Source organism: Rhodnius prolixus, unplaced genomic scaffold (genome assembly GCF_049639745.1).
Source record: "Rhodnius prolixus isolate KJV_2025 unplaced genomic scaffold, Rpr scaffold_1, whole genome shotgun sequence".
Lineage (NCBI taxonomy): Eukaryota > Metazoa > Arthropoda > Insecta > Hemiptera > Reduviidae > Rhodnius > Rhodnius prolixus.
The window spans coordinates 61,683,383-61,698,670 of record NW_027411581.1 but is presented as its reverse complement, the minus strand read 5'-3'; the positions used below and the strand labels follow the sequence as shown (position 1 = coordinate 61,698,670).

The 15,288-nt window shown below is 31.7% G+C and overlaps 1 protein-coding gene across 1 annotated transcript in view; it reads left to right on the top strand.

The window, feature by feature from the left end:
• The window catches only part of LOC141450766 (43 kDa receptor-associated protein of the synapse homolog), a 129,435-nt gene that overhangs the window by 34,199 nt on the left and 79,948 nt on the right, over positions 1-15,288 (top strand). The gene's annotated exons all lie outside the window — the stretch shown is intronic.

Sequence of the window (15,288 nt, the reverse complement as noted above, 5' to 3'; positions counted from 1 at the left end):
TAGTTAACTTTCGCGGGATGACATTACAATTTCAGCCCTCTTCCTGCAACCATATGATCGCCATAAGCAGTTAATTGGTACATTACAAGTCCTATGCTAGGATCCATCAAATGTAATGTTGATGTTTCTGTAAAATGTCATTTATGTGTTAATATAATAATCTTTATTTATTTGTCCACCTTCAAGGGAGAGTTCTAGATTGTGGTCACCGTTAAAAAAAACTTGGCTAAACAGTAATCCTTACCAACCACCCATATGTTCTTATCATCATCGGAGGTGAAATTAATCTTTTCGAATTTTTCCATTATCAAGTAATTCCTTTTATAGATTCATAAAATTCGATACATTACAATTTTGTTAAGTACTCTTGGAGGTAGATAATATAAATGGTGCATGTTTTTTTGCTAATCAATTATATTTCTAATTTTAAATTTATAAAAAAAACACTCTAATTCCCGATTTTTGAGTTTTCAGTTTGCAGGGGTTAAGGATAAACAACAGAAAGTGCAAGTAGGTTATTTTTTGCTCAAATGTCACCAACGGACTCAAATTAAGGTTTTGGACCATTGGTCTGAGCAAGCGAAGGGTGATGGATGGGAAATAATCGACAGTAGTTAACGATTAGAAATAATTAGTTCATTTACATATTTTTTTAAGATGAATTAAATAAAAAAATATCTAATAACCTCAAAAGATTTCAAGGTTGTGCATCGTTCCGATTAAAATTTAATTTAAAAAGATAGTCGTCATCATAAATGTATCTTTTTACGGCTAGCGCTCATTGGAAATAAAAATGGTAAAATATAAAAATAGCGCAAGGTAAGAGGGAGACAGACAAGAAGAGATTTAGTGATCAACAATAAATATACAGATAAAACAAAACAAAACTATAAACCTGCAAACTTGGATTCTCTTTGTCCTTGCGGGGGGTGGGGGTAGTCGGTGCGGAACAGGCGACAAGAACTGGTCCAGACACCACTATTCCAACAAACATAATGGAGATACACCATAAATGCAAGGGTGGTGCTAAAATTTATGTGACGTCCGAGCGAATTTATGTTCTAACTGGGCAGAGGGATGTTAGCATTAAACGTACACTCCTTGGTTCTATGGAAATATGTCCTTCTCTAAATACAGGTTGGTGTAAATGTCTGAAGATATTTAGATAGTTGTACAGAAATAGAAAGAGGTAATTAATTAATTAGGTCACAAGAAGAAACGGAAGAAAAGAAAAAATAGACGGAGAGAGAGGGATAAAAAATGTATCCCTCCTAATACAATCAAAAAATTGTAGATAAATTGCAGACTTGTTCATAATGATAATTATAATCTTCTTTTACAAATTAATTTTTTTTTTTTAAATAAATATCAAATTATCACGTTCTTCTATTGAAAAAAGGAGCCTACAGTTGTATCGCTCAACTGTGAGAAGGGAGGTGTTCTGTAAATAAAAAAAACTTAAACAGAAGGAAGCTAAAATTATGAACTTCCTTTTAGGCAGAATTAAACTATAGCCAAATGATTAAAAGTAGAATGATTGCATAAGCTGGAAATATAGAAACAAGAGAACAGATGAAAGGAAATATAAATAAAACCATAACTCTAAATTACTTACAACAAATTTTTTATAAATTAAGATTATATTAAAATCCATACACAAAATTATGCTTTAATTCGCGCAAAAGAAATGTATGTTGTATTGGCAAGCTAAGAATCAAAAAAATATTATCCCACTTTTATTGTTTAAAGCAAACATTTCACGATACAGTGCCAGGATCATTTAGAGATGATTCATCTAGTCATCTAGTTTGAAAACATATAACCGAATAGTATAGCCTACTCCATCTAGCGGTTTTTCGGGTATTAACCTTTTAATCAATAACTTTAAACATTATTTACATTCTATCTCGTTCTTTCTTTGTGCATTATGACTGCAATATACGAAATTTTAGTAATTCTAAGATATTATTTGTAAAAATAGTTGTTCTGTAGCAGAAAATACCCGAAAAAAATGTGTAGTTTATGGAAGAATTAGTTCTAAATGTACTAATGCAGTGAAGAAACAAATTTTAACAGATCTTCAGTGGTTGATGTAGATCTTCTGGAAGAAGATATGGAATTTTTATCAAACTAAAATCAACTAACCAATCGATCAACTAACACCTGAACTGGGTGTTATCTCCCAAGAACAGGGAACTTTTCAACAAATGTAAACAAAAAGAAGAGAAGTATAAATAATAATCACCACAAGATTTTAGCGGCTATGTTAACCAGTAAGGTGATTGAGGTGAATATCTCCCAAATAATTTGGAAGGTTTTGCCAATCAAGATCATCTCCGTCTTAGAAGATACCTACATCGGTGCAATTTAGAACTTCCTTTATAGTAACTACACTATTAACCCATTTGCAATTCATAGTCAGCGAAGGGCACGATAGGGGATTCAATTGCGTTAGCCTCGATTGGCGCTATTTGCTAAACACTATTTACAAGCTAAAACTGCTTTGAAACTTTGCTCTGATACCAGAGAAATTTACCATTTAATTAACTGCATAAGCACAAACTACTAAAACGTTTATTATGGTATTTCTATTTAAAGGCTGACTATTTAGAAATAAAGCACTAGGTACCTTAAATTTAATATTCAGTGTTATTTTAAACAATAATTTAGGTTTGAAGTCGCCACTAAAATTATTTTATTAACTACACTAAACAAAATACTAATTGTAATTCATTTTCTACCAAAGTTTAAAAAGAACCAAGCAGAAGTCAAACTGAAGATGTGGCATTTTGTTTTAAGCAGATAATTTCAAAATAGATTTTCAAAAAAGAAAATGTTTGATCAGAATATTGAGAAACATAAAATAATAATAATAACAGAACTGAAACAAAACAGCCCTTTTGGAAAAATAAACTGTTTCAGTCGTGTCTTGTAAAAGTAGTAACTATTCTTGAAAAATATAAAATTGTTTAGGAAACTTTTGTTACAATTAGTGAACTTAGGACCCAGGAACAGTCTCAAATGTTTTAATTGATGTTAGTAAAATATAATAGTTATTAAGAAAGCAACGAGGAGAATTACCTTTCGTTTAGATGCCACGCTCGTTTGCACTCGAATAGACAAATCTCAATTCGTGCGTATAATGTAAAATCCAAACTCTCCTTTTAAATAAATCACAATTTTCTGCTTCATTATCATCTTAAAAGAACTAAAAATAGGTAATGCATGGATGTTAGATATCTAATAAGTTCATTATAAAATTAGTTGTGCATTTAATTGAAATTCTAAACAGAAAAAAAGCAAAGTAGAATTTTGAAATGTTTTTAATAAAAAATGAAAGTTATTAAAGTATTATGTATGTATTTATTAAATATACTACTTAGTTTGAATTTGAATAGACCCTTGTTTAGGGCTCTTGGCTCCCTGCGAGTATGCCTGCCCAAAAATTGAAACACCACTACTAACATTCTCTCAATATATCCAGGTGTTTAATAATAATTTAATTGATGAGGATTTAATTGATTGCTTGGGATTATCAAATCTTCTGGCGAACTCTAACTCATCGCCTATCAAAATCTATCGATTTACAATACTTCTTCTTTCGAGCAGTAAAAAAAACCACGATAATATTTTGCACGATAGAATGGAAGCTTCACATTTACTGCAATCCAGAATTTTTTAAGAAATAGCAAATCCTATTTTGAATGTACGATTAAAACCTTGCACAGTTATTCCTCTTCTTTTAAAAAAAACTAAGCGCCGGGATTACGTTTATAGGAACCGCTTAATAATAATAATTTGTGATCAGAGGCGATGTTCGTTTATTATCATAAGTTCTTCCAGATGGATTAATTAATACAAGATTTAAATTTAATTGTGGCTTCTTTATCTTTGAATACTACCAGAACTTGGAACATAAACTGGAGATCACCGTCCTTAAAATTCTAGGATCCGTAAGCAACAATTAGTCTTTAGTTAAAAATGGTCGTCCAGAAAAGGAATCTTTTTATAGCTCGCTTTTAGGAAATTTCTTTAGAAAAGAACTGGTCTCTAAGGTTACAGTATTGCTACAGAATTATGGGAGAAATTTGATGCTTTAATAATTTACCTCTTCGGCTCTTGGGAAAAGAAAAATCCACGCCATCATGCTTTGAGTCCCTCCTAAGTCTAGTCAGAAAGACTGGAATCAGTGCTCTAATCAGAGGTTGTCACAGTAAACACAGAGCCGCAGTAGCGTCGGCTTGATGAACAATCTTGTTCTCTCTACTCCTAGTAGCTAAATTTTTCAAATTTGGAATTTTAGTGTCACATTTAATTGCGTTGACATTGCACTTTAGTGGTGCCAAAAGTGTCCTTAATCGAATATTCCTGGAAAATCGCTCAAGACGCATTCCACCTTTAAAGAAAATCACAGGGGCAGTTTTTAAGAAAATCTCAAAGAAATGAAACATTAATTCATTTATTAATTAATGTGGCACTTGCTACTTGTTGATTTTGTCTAAAAGAAAATCTAAATTAAATAACAAAGTTGAATGTTCCGCATTTTTAGTTTTTGAATTGTGTTGAACACACTTACACAACCACATAATTTGTAAAAAAAAAAAAAACACTTCTTTATTTTCTACTTAACAGACTTCAAAACAGATTTGTCCGGAGAGAACTAGACAAGACTACCATACTTGTTCTTACCTAGTGCAATAAGTACATGAATAAAACCGATAAACTTCAGTTTAGTTTATACAACGAACAGCTCTAGGGCACTTCGGCCTTAAAATACGAGTAGTTCTTAGATCGGATTGGATATCCTCCAAAAGATAAACAAGTTAAAATCTATCTAACATCTACCAAGCTCTGCATCAATGAAGTCGATCAACACCATTTTAACTACTAAAACAAACTAATAGCTAAGATAACACAATGAATTCTTCTAATTAATTTCACAGCCAACAAATTACAGTACATTTGACGTAGTAAACTTGATGGCCTATATCGATCCCATGAATAAAGTTTAATACTTCAGTAAAAGCTTAACTTTCTCCCAAATAACGTGCCGCTAAAGTTCATTGGCTAAACAAATTTATGATGTATTTGGAATTAAGTAAATTTTGTAATTATTAATTGGTGTTTAACAAAATTATTACTCATTTTAGTGCCGTCTTCTTGTTAATTAATTACAGCCCGCTAACTATGCTCATTAAAATTAATATACATCAAAATTTTTCTTGGGGTTAATGAAATTTTATCTGCAAATAAATTCCTTGAGTTCGTTTCTAACATCATCATTCGTCCCGATTTCTGAAAATGGGAAAAATTACAGATCTCCAAAACGTGACGGAATACTTGACTTTAAAACGTCATTTGGTGCATGAAATCTAGTAATAAAAATTTATTAACAAATGCTTATAAAAGATATTCTTCTATGATTCAGATCTAATATTGGATCGTTAATGAACAATATATAGCTTAAAACAAGGGCCTTAGAGGATGTAAACTTTGAGACCTTGTTTGAGTAAGTCGGCCAAGTAAATCTCCTTTGTGGTGGCCATTCAGTATTCATCAGAGAAATCAGTGCTTAATATTAATTTATAACTAGGATCTTTGAAGATTCTAGTTAGTTCTGTTTAAAGAGAAGTAAATTTAGTTTCACTACGAGAGGCCTGTTCACAGTTGAACCTCTAGATGTAGCTGCCTATGAAGTTGGTACCAGAACAAATTATTTAAACTGGAAATAAAATTTTCTGAATTAAATCCAATTAACTAAACAGAAAGCAAATAAACAGTGGTTGAATTTTATCTATAATAATTTCATTATAATTTACTTTACTGTAACATTACTTCAACTTGATAAGTTGTTAAGAGAAGTAATCGGATTAAAATAAAAAAAGGGAAAAAATAAAAGTTCAACAAACTTTTAATGATTGTTTTTATAGTCAGCCATGTTCCTCACTGGTATAAGAGGATTTTGGAAATCAAGTCACCAGAAAATGTTTATAAGAATCTCTAAAGAAGAAATATAACCTTTTTAAAATTAGTTCTCGTTCGCGCTCTCTGACACTCTAGGGCAGGGGTCGGCAACCTATTTTAAGTAGAGAGCCATTTCTTCTTAAATAATTTTAATAAATCTTACCAAGAGCCGCAAGGATAATGGTGTAAAAGACTCTGTAGATCATTTGTATTCGCAAATTATTATTTTATGATATTCAATAACTTTTAAATGTTTTATATATTTATTTTCACATATTTCAAAGTAAATAGACAAATAAATAATAACTAAACCTGTGTTTGAATGAAAATGGCGTCAGTCCTACATATTACGTACTGTATTTTAATATAATTCTATTCAATTTCAAACCTATCACATTTAAAATTCTTTTTGAAAAATATCTTTACTTTAATAAATGAAATTTTCCTTTTTTTCAATAAAATTTAAATATACAATTTATTTTGGACAGGCTGAAGAGCCACAAAATTTGGATAGAAGAGCCGCATGCGGCTCGCGAGCCACGGGTTGCCGACCCCTGCTCTAGGGGATTATTTGTTTCCCCTTTAATAAGTAACCTAAAAAGGAATTGTTTATTTCAGTATGATACTTACTTAAAGAAAATAAAAACCTCATTACGTGGAAAAAAAAAGTAAAGCATCCACAAAAGCATTCTTAAACAAAAATCAGAAATCCGATGATGATGTTGGTGATAGGTCGGTTATAAACAGAGTCTTGTTTTTTTCTCTCACTCTAATTGGCTATCGTCATCGAAATTTTCTGCCTTTTTCAGGTGCCTCAGTAATGTTGAAGTTCAGCCTAGCCCTTATCGGGGAAGGCCATCAAAAAGTAGAAAAAATCTATTTATTTGTTCAGTGTTTAAATGAAATAGAAGAAAAAATAAATTCATTAATCGAAAAGCATTAATTAAGTATACTTGCCAATCTTTAGTTGTAAAATGTTTTAAACTGATCAATATTATAACTTTTAAGCTGGTTGTTATGATTCCTCTGCACTCTCGTCAAAGGGTTTGGAGATATGAATACTCATTTTTCCTAAGTTCGACAGCAAAAAAAAGGACCCAGAATCAAATCCAGCTGTACTTTCCTTACATTTTCTCAATCTACTAAATCTAATTGGCAAATATTGCGAGGCCAATGCCTTATAAAACGTCTTCGAGTGTTTGGGAAGACGTCTGGAAGTATTTTGAAAAAAAAGGTATTGTATTAGTGGATTGCGTTTGGGACTGTTAGTTAAGATAGAATTTTCTGTAACAGATTTGAGCAATTTGTGCAACGAAAGGAGTTTAAGTCTTTGTGATTGGAAGTATAGAAAAAAGCTTTAACTGTAGAGCGAAGAATTTTAGGCTGCAAAGAGTGGATTTACTGAGGTTTGAGCTTTTGGTTGAACCCCATAGTTCGATGCCAGAGAGAGTTTTGATCAATTGACAAGTAGTCTGTTCAGTTGTTGAAATCATTTGTTGAGCTCTGTGAATGAGGATTCCAAATAAGTCCTTGTCAAGGTAAAGCCCATGGTACGGGACTAGGTTGACTAAGAAACTGAAACTAAATCCAAAATAAGGTACACCATTAAATCTACTGAGATGTAACTAACACTAAAATTGAAAGGTAAAAAAGAACCAAGTATATTACAGTTACAAGCCCAGGCTCCATATGTGTACAGCGTCACAGAAGGCTCCATAATGAAAAAGTAAATCCTCTAAATATTTAAATTCTATTTGGCCCCGGAAAACCACCTCAATATTTAAAAACTATTTTACTCTATACCGCTTTCTGATCAATTTTTAATTTATTAAATCCTATGATAACACATTGAAATATTGACGGATAAATCTTAACATTTTAAATTATTTATTGGAATAGATCAATAAATATTGATATTGATTTTGTATTTTTAAAATAGAAATAGGAAGTTGACAATCAAAATCCTTGTAATGGACAAACAGCTCTTTAATTGTTACGTCTTTGAATAGTGGTAGTAAATGAACAAACTCTGGACAACTCAAAACAAATTCCTCAGACTTGCGCCTGAACGCTCCAGGGCACACTAAGTCATCCAAAGCAGAAAAAAAATCTTCCTAATCCTGAGACATTGCCTCATATGTAGATCCGTCTAAAATAACTCCTATCAACCCTTAGAAAGTTATCCTCTTCTAGATACAAGTATAATGCAAATGCTCTTAAAAAATTCTTCTTAACTGAAGATTTTGTAGCTAGATCGATAGGTAAGTTATCTTTAAAGAACATATTCTTTCTTGTACCCAGTAATATTGTAAACAGTTGACAATACAATTGTCCAGGAAATATACATTATTTACATGAACTAAAACGTTACACTTGAGCACAAAATTTTAATTTCAATTTAATTTGGCAATTAAGTTGATTATACGTAAATAGCAATTTGTAAGATTAAACATTTTACCTAAGCCAAGTGCCATTTAATAAAAGAAAATATCAACTATAATAAAATTCATTGATTAAAATTGCCCAGTAGAACAACAGATTTAGCAAAAAGTGGACTGCATTGTCCATTTTCACTACTTCATCTTCAAAGAGCTTTTATTTGATCACTTATGACTAAAATTTTTTTTTCAATTGTGGAAAAACACCGAAAAAATAGCTCACATCTCTTTGTTCCTCTCTGATTACGGCACTCTCTTGTTTTGCACAATTTCTTTGTGAATCATGTACAACATATGTTCACAAACTTTTAATGATTATTTAGTTCAACATTAAAGAAATATATTTCCTTCTTCTATATAGAATAAATTAGGAAGAAAAAGTACTTTTCTCTACTAATGTTGTCATGCTACAGTACAGGTTGATACAGATTACAGACCAAGCATTCTAAAATATGGATTTTTTTTTTTTATGAACTAGCAAACCTCCGCTAAATCGAGATTCTGATGTAGCAGACACTATTTTCCATTTTTGAATGTTGCCAGCCGGTATTAAAAGAGATTCTTCCAATATTAATACCAAGAATATTCTATGATGTTGCGAGAATTCTTGGGAACACTATCTTGTTCTCTTTCTCTTTGTATACATATATGCATATTCAAAAGTGAAGACTGCAACAGAATTCCTCGAATGTTATTGTGTCAGCCTTGCAGACATATCCGCTAGGTTAGCTCATAATATTTAGAAGGCAACATATATAGCGCATTTTATACAATGTTCTCGGCTTCTACTTTCATCTACTGAAGGAAGAAAGAATAATGCCAGTTTTAGTTATGATTTTTTTATTTTGCCGAGTTTTCGACCTAGGGACTAGGTCATCTTCAGGGCTTATTGACAATATAATAATTTTACATTGTTATTATAAAGTTGGTGTATCTTCTGCCCTGTCTGCTTATGAACTCTCATCGGTAGTCAATCTCAGAGAAGGTTTGTTTTAGATAAATTGCCACAATTTGTATAAATGAAATCGAATCTGAAAAAGCAAGTGAAGGAAGTAACACCGACTTCTTCTTACCGGCCATCCTAGGTGAGACTAGAGTGCAGCTGCAATGAAAAACATAGAACTCAGTTTGGACGTAATGAATAAAAAATAACTGGAAGCGAATTCAATGGAAAATTAGTTCTGCTTCTTTACTGGGTTTTGAAAATTAAAAATTCTGTCTCTGACTGATGGTATTAATTTTGCAAACACTTCTACATCGTCTTTTATTAAATTATACTTCTTACTTTCTGTTATTACATAAAGAAATTATATTTTTTTTTTTTCTGTATGAAATATTAACTGTAGAGAATCTGAAGTAATATTGAGTTTAGGAACTTTTTATAAAACATAGGATAAATGATCTGAAATTCTTTTCATTTAAAGGGGAGGGGAAGAAATAGCAGCCTTTAAATATTTTCTTATAAGCACCCGTAGGTTAAATTAGAACAAGAGGCGAGGTCCTGTTTTCCAGGCCCAGCAGCTTTGAAAGAGGCTGGATGTGCAAGCTCTTTGTATTGCTTCTGGCAAGAGAAACTTTTCCTTTCTACTAGGCCCACTGTTTTTCCACCAGTCGTTTTTGGATTTCATCTCCTCTGGTTTCCATAAAGTGCGAAGTGCTCATAACGCTATCTAAGTAAAGACAGGATATAAGAGATGTTTCCCTCTTCTCAGTCAAAGTTTGCAACTGACTCACCTAATGTCGTAACTTTTTCCTGAGCCTATCGTGTTCTCTAAAGAAAGGGATTAGGATTAATACAGACATGGGGTTTCTTTGACTGGTACACGTAATGGACCCCTTGGCGAGTTCACTGAAGGCCGCTAAGAAGATGCTTGCCTTGAACAGCAGGGAAAAAAATCCGAATGACAAATGCTGACCTAGAGTATCTACCTCTAAACCGCAAAAGCATGGTACAGCTGCCATTTTCTGTTATTACTCCGAACAAGGAGTGGATGCCCGACAACCGCCCAAGAGACCATTCTTATCAACCGAAATTTAGGTATCAACCAAACCAGACTAAAACCCAAACTCTACAAACTAGTTTCTACTACCTCTTCGTAACACCAACAAGGTCAATCAAGGAAGAAACTTGGACGTGGATTGATTATTAATATCCCCACCAAAAATGCACAATTTTTTTTTCTTGTCAGAATTTTCAAATATCTCCTCCAAATGTAAAGTGAAAGCAAACAGGAAATGGTGGATCTATTTTCTCATTTTCTTTTTCTTTTTTTTAAATAATATCTACAAACTCCTAATTATTTACTTCCTTCGTAATATATTATTCATGTATCGGCTTAATCTACGTGGGGATATGCTTCGTTTATTGTGCTATTTATAAATTTGTATAATAAGAATTGGCTATAAGTTGGAGTTTTTAATGCCGTAAATTAAGCTTCTCGGCCTTTTAATAGCTTCCTTATTTCACTTAATATGTTCTGCTGGGAATCTTACTATCCTGTAATTTGATGGGGTGTTAAGTAAACTTATGGATATTTCTGTATCTAACCCTTTTAGACTGGTGGAAAATGGCACATTTTATTGATCTGGGATTGAAATACTTATATACTGTTTCGATAACAGCCAACATTAAGAATTAAGAGTGCTACAACCATTAATGATATTGAAATATCATAAATCCCAGAATTTTTTTGAATAAATCATGAGTTATTTGCCGTAGCGCTTGTTTTTATCTTCACAACTTTGGAGATTAGAAACATAATCATAATCTTTTTTTTTTTTAATTAAAGAATTTCAGTGGCATAAAAAGTGATTTTTTTTTTTATATAACATCTTTACAGTTTAGAGAGGCTTTCAGTTTAAAAGAGATTTACGGACCAGATTAGATTAATGCCTTCTTACAAAGGACTACAAATTATATTTACTACGGGTAGACAAGATTAAAAAAAAGTAAAGCAAAGAAAAGGGTGAGACTACAACATCATGCGACGGCTTATTGAAAGGAAAAAATTAGTGCCGGCTGCTGAAGAAAGAAGGAACAAAAAAAGATAAAGAAAGTGAGAAGAAGCCATGAATGAAAAAGCAAAAGAAAAGGCTTGAAGAAAAGAAATGATGTTCTGGAGGAAGAAAGTAGGAGAAGGTGGCCTAATTAAAACGCCTTTAATTGCACTGCGGTTCCGGCCAACCAGAGTAATGAGAGAGGGAAGTACTTAACCAGCAATTATAAACAGAAGTACCCTACTAAGGAACCGGATCTATGATAGAACTGTTAGATATCTGCATCAATACTAGCGTCCTTACAAGCTTCTTGATCTAGACTGGTGCATCTGGCCAACAATCTAATTACAAGGATGGATGTTTCTTTAGCTGTTTCATCCCTAATTATTTATTTAAATAAAATTTCTTCAGAATATTGTAGTAGATTGTCCAATTATATGATGAACGAGTGCTCAACTTTCCTTCACGAAGTAAGCGATGCAGAAAGTGAACCTCAATTTCTCGAAGTAAACTCGGAAAGATACTGAAGTTAGTCCAAGGCAAGCGTGTGAAAACCCTTAGTTTTTTCTCTTCCTTTTTTTAGGATAAAATTGTTTATTAGTCTGTGTATTACGCCAATTATTTTTAACAAAAAATGTTACTGTATTAATTGCAGTATGGGAATATAATGTGAGTGCTTCACCACCAGAATCCAATAAAAATTTAGAAGAAAAGAAAGTTAATAAAATAATGAGAAGACTAAGTCATTCCTAAATTGATTACTTAAAAATGGGTAAATGGCAAAAATAGATTGTATCTAATTGGTAAAATGCCAATAAAGTTCCATTCATCCGGAAGAATTAAAATCAAATAACGATAATTGATTAATAGACTACCTTATCGCACCAAAATTATCGATTGTATTTGCCATGCAATTTAAAGACTTCTAATATACTTATTGAAAGTTATTTAAAAAAAACTAAAGTTAACAAATATTTATAATCAGGTAAATTCATACACATTAGAGAAGAAAGCAAATGGAATACACGGATAGGATCAGTTTTTGGTAATAACTTAGGAACGCAATATATCTACTGCAATTCTGAAATAAAATAACTTATTTTATTTGAAGTGAGAATGACCAATCAAAACGTTGGTTTATTTATTTATTTGTAGTTAATAATTATTAAATTATTTTTGATAAGGAAGAAACCCTTTATATTTATTCTATTTATATATATATATGTGTGTGTGTATTTAAAGAAGAAAACTTTGTTTTAAATAATTTAACTGCCAAAAAATGATAAGACTTGCTCATCGTAAAAATGCACAAGTTCAGCAGGAGATATAAACATCCTTCTAGAACTTTTTAGAAGACCATCTGAAAAGAATCATAAAACTCCTTATATCCCGAGTTAAGTCACAGAATCAAGTACAAAACGTATTACAAAAACAGCAAGACTGCAATATCTGGAGACAAGCCACATTGTATATTAGTTAGGTGGCGCCAGTAATGATCGCCGAGAGAGGCGACTCTCCCAGCTCGGTTAGAGAAGTTACAGGAACTAAATGTAAGCGGCGTACACGGTTCTAATCCCGTTGAAACTTTAATCCCTACCATTCAGCTGCCCACGTTGCTGAGTGCAATACGTTGGGAGGCTGTTACGTCACTGCTCTCTAGCGAGAGTGCTGCAATTAGAACTAAAACTAATTCCAGAGTTCTCGGATTGTCCTAACGCACCTAACTGTTCTAAAAACAACTAAGAAACTACTAACACTCTAATCAAAGATAGACGTCAAAATAATGTACTTTGAGCATCATTTTTATATTTTGTTTTTTAAGTTAATTGAAAACTACTGGAAGCAATAATGGAGGTCGGAAAATCTTTTACAAAATAAAAGAGGAATTGGACTAACAGCTGGTAACGTTAACCGGTTTGAAGAAATATATGTTTTTATGGACAGCAACACTATTCTATCTAAAAATATCTTCTCAACAATCGATGTTCAGAATTTTTTAAAGAGGTTAAAACCATCAAAAGGTTGTGTTAGGCCACTGACTTTTAACTAATCTCAGTCAACAATTGTCAAGCAAAGCTTACAGTATGTAAAGTTGACTGTACGCTTGTTTTGATTTAATGCTACAGTCATGTTTTATGCATTGCTCACGAATAGGTACTTTAGGTACTAAAACCTTAAATGATAATCATGGCGTTCTGAGTGTGAAGACATTGTTTTTAAAAATTGTACTTATAGAAATGGAATCCAACATCTCAAAAATAAAATCGCAAACGCTTCCAATCTTTTATTTACTTTCGAATTTTTTGAAAATAACGTCAATTATTTTTTTTTTTTTAGAGTTCAATCATTTTCCAAAGGAAATTAATTTCTTTTGTGTGGGAGGATTGGTAGTTTTTCATCAAAATGTCATTTCAGTTAGAGTGATCCTGTCAGCTACAAAATATCAACGAAGATTTTATGGGTTACTAACATTCTGAGTTCGAAGTAAATGTCACTTCCAAACTGGTGAATTTCAATTATCAAAGATTATTTATTTCAATTTAGGCTACAAGTTGTGAATGAAATTTTTTCTTTTAGGCGAAAACGTTTTAGGGCAGTTCTGTTGGAAAGGTGAATTATACTCATCTCCGATATTTATTTCAATGAAATTGTTCCGTATAACATCTTCATAATTCAATTAAAAATTATGAAAGAATTCCGAGATTGTTGAAAATCACTAAACTGGAATTGTTTGTAGTGTGTTTGTTTAAAATTATATTCGTGAAAATAGATTTCAAGTTCCAGCAAAGACCTTTGTTTAAAACGAATCTATTTTAAAGATACCACATTTAGTAAACATTTGGGATTGGGTTTGGAGAAAACTGAGAGAAATATAGTAAGAGAAATTCAAATGATTCACTTCAGACGTTATTTTCTAAATTATTCAAAAATCCAACTTCTTTAGCGTTTTAGCCTGAAATAATTTTTCCCATCAGCTGAAAAGGAAATAGCTATAAATTGTGTTCTTTTAAAAAAATACGTTCTGTATTTTTGACAAACGATCTTTTGAACAAATATTTCACATTTTAATTATTATTTTAGATGATTTATAGTCTTAACGTTACATGATATTCATTTTACTTTTTTTGTCTTTTAATGATCAACGATACTGAAATGATACTAGGTGATGATGAAATATCTAATCTTGTCCTTGTAATGATATTTATTTAACCTGATATTTTCCTCTCTTTTTTCTGACATCAAATCATTGCATTTTTTTTTTTTTTCGTCAGCTATGGTCATTAGCGCACCCTAATCGCTTTCCCTTTTTTAGATTAAGGCCACTCGAGAGATTATTTATTGCCTTATAATGTAAGTACATTATCGGAAAATGAGAGAAATCTGATAAAGATTAAAATATAAATAAAAAATAAAGTGATAACAGTAAAACTTATGATTCTTAAAAAACATTTTGGAAGTTTAAAATTAAGCATTCCATTGAATTTAATTACTGTACAAAAATATTTTTAACGTCAACTATGAATTCTATGATATACAAAACAAAAAAACTTGGAACAGTTGTCCAGTGCTGACCATCATAAACTTATCTTATTATGAAGAGATTGTAACTTTATTCTGCAATACTGAGGGTTCTCACCGCATTCTACCTTCGATTCTACAAGAAACAGTCAAACCGTACAAGTGGAAGATATAAAAATATTTTATTATAACATCTATGTACAGGAAGTTACGTCTAGAATGCTCCAAGTATGACGGTCTTAGGCAAAATTATCAAGAAATTGTAAAGTAATTTCAAAACGGACAAAGAATTCCATAACAGAAATCGTTGACGTTTCAAATGCTAAGAACAAAATATTGAAAAAAAAAACAGAAATAGGTCGAGGCGATT